The 2,689-nt window shown below is 39.9% G+C and overlaps 1 pseudogene; it reads right to left on the bottom strand.

Moving 5' to 3' along the window:
• Window positions 1–560: 560 nt before the first annotated feature.
• LOC108770777 (glutaryl-CoA dehydrogenase, mitochondrial-like) overlaps window positions 561–2,689 on the bottom strand; it is a 73,329-nt pseudogene continuing 71,200 nt past the window's right edge.

The raw sequence follows: 2,689 nt of genomic DNA, 5'->3' as shown, positions 1-2,689 counted from the left end.
CTCTCACATCAACGCAAAGTGCGAGCTTTTCGTTTCTTGGTTTCCTGATCCATTCGCGTTCGCCGTCGACGCTTTTACGTTAGATTGGAGCGAGTTCTATTTTTATGCTTTTCCACCGTTCGCTCTAATTACAAAGGTTCTGAAGAAAATTATAGATGATAAAGCGGAAGGAATTTTAGTAGTCCCTAACTGGCCAGCTCAGGCATGGTTTCCGGTTTTTTTTTCACAAACTATGTATTTCACATTTAATTTATTTTGAGCCCAGTCCAAATCTACTAACTTCTCCCTTCAGGAGTCAACATCCGATGTGGCACAACATTTCCCTGGCTGTAGGGAAGTTATCAGCCAAGCTTTTCAGCGAAAAGGATTTCCAGAAGAATCCATAGAAGTGGCCTTGGCATCCCTTGCGGACTCAACCATAGCGCAATATAATAAGCCTATTGGGCTCTGGTGGTCTTTTTATAGCGAGCGTGGCGTCGACTGGTTCCTGACATACCCTTGGTGCTAAGTTTTCTATCAATACAGTTTCACAATATTACTTGTTACGGAACCCTCAACTCTTACCGATCCGCTTTATCACTGATAACCAATAGCGACATTGGTATCGACAGAAGAATCAAACGCTTTTTCAAGGGTGTGTCAGTGTTGAAGTCTTCAAAACCAAAGTACGCATTGACCTGGGACCCAACACCCGTCATACGTTATCTAACATCTTTATGGCCGCATGAAACCTTAAGTCTAGAATTACTTACCCGTAAGCTAGCTACGCTCTTAATCTTAGCATCAGTTCAGAGAGTACAGACTTTATCTCTAATACGTAGACAGAATATCCAGTTCGTGACGGACACAGTAATTATAAAAATTCCGGACCGAATTAAAACGTCTGGAATAAACCGTTACCAACCCGCAATGGTTTTCCACCATTTCGAGGACCAGCCTACATTATCCATCACCTCTCTTTTACGCTTGTATCTAGATAAGACTGCTAGCTCCATATCGGATACCTCTTCAGCCTTGTTTCTCACTTTTAGAAAACCTATAAGATCAGCCTCCACTCAGTCTATTAGCCGATGGATTAAAATAACTCTCTCAGAGGGAGGAATTGACACCTCGATTTTTTCTACTCATACAACACGCCATGCCGGCTCCTCGGCAGCAGCTTGCAGAGGTATTAGTATCGAAAACATTCAAAAGACTGCAGGCTGGTCTCAAGGGTCTAATACCTTTGCAAATTTTTATAATAGACCCATCATACCATCGTCGGATATTTCACGAGCGATTATCTTAAGTCGTTAGAGTCTTGCGATCCTATGTATAGATAGAAGATATATTTGTATATATATTTATACATATATATGTAAGTAATCTACGTTTATCTCACAGGGAATAAACCTGCATCGTCACAAAACCGTCAGCTTTGAACAGCTACCTTGTCTACTCGGACGAAGCGGAGCATAATTGTATGATCAAACGAACTCACCTGTGAAGTTCGATCATAATTATGCGGATGCTTCGTCCGAGTAGACCTTCCCTCCCTTTAACCCAAGATACTACGTATTGCCTTTCCCAGGGCGTTTTTGTGACAAGGCTTTGAAACATGAAGATTTGCAGCGCACGCGCGGCGACGCAGCGCCAGCGGTCCTCGTTTTTTGGCGCAAGCTTTAAAATGCTTGTTGGTGGGGAGTAGCATGGAACATGACTACCTTGTCTACTCGGACGAAGCATCCGCATAATTATGATCGAACTTCACAGGTAAGTTCGTTTGATCATACAATTTTTGCGCAAGGTAGCATCCAGCTCAGAGATTCCTAACACCCAGTTAAATTTCGCTGTTATGTTTTATGGTATTAATTAAAGAAGTCTATAATTTTTTTTGTATATTTCACTACTTGAATTGTTCATTCGGCAATAGATTTTAGATTTTTATTTAAAGCGGAACAGTCTGTTAAAGCATCAAATGGATGAAAGGATTTGAGAAGAATTACGTCGTCTGCATAAATGAAGAGATCGGAGGACAGAGAAACATTAGACAAATTAGAAATAAAAATATTAAAAGTAAAAGACCGAGTATGAAACCCTGAGGTTCTCCAGAGGAAACTTCACGAGGAGAGGAGAAAAGAGGAAAAGGATTATACATGAGGGTTTGCTGGGAGCGAATTGTAAGGAACGAGTAGATTAGCGAGAGGGCCGAATGGGATAGACTGCATAGCTTGAGTTTGACTAAAAGTAGGTCATAGTTAAAGGTAACGAAAGCCTTTTATAAAAACTTTTCATAAATATGTATTTGCCTATAATTGTGAATTTAAAACTCCTTTAATGCCACCAATTAAAAATACTACTAAACGAAAGACAATTAATATTAAAAGATCAAGTATTATTATATACGATAGTAATCGGGAGTACATGTTAAATTTTTACCTTAAAACGGCAGATGCTGATGGGAATTAATATAATAGTGTTCAACAACATGATATGTAAGATGTATATTAATTTAATTCGCAAAGTAAAGATATAACGTGGATAGTAAAAGTACGTAAGAAGGCTCCATTTGGCTAAACCATACAGGCAAGTGATATACGTCTTAGATTGTCCAAGAGGATATTCGAACATGGCCAAACTGCAGAACGCGCCAATGGTCATTAATGGTGCCAGTGCTCTTTCTAGGGTCATAGTTTCCGAGTCGGCTAGC

This window comes from Trachymyrmex cornetzi, unplaced genomic scaffold (assembly GCF_001594075.2).
Source record: "Trachymyrmex cornetzi isolate Tcor2-1 unplaced genomic scaffold, Tcor1.1 scaffold1331, whole genome shotgun sequence".
Classification (NCBI taxonomy): Eukaryota; Metazoa; Arthropoda; class Insecta; order Hymenoptera; family Formicidae; genus Trachymyrmex; species Trachymyrmex cornetzi.
This window is presented reverse-complemented; position numbering and strand designations above follow the sequence as displayed.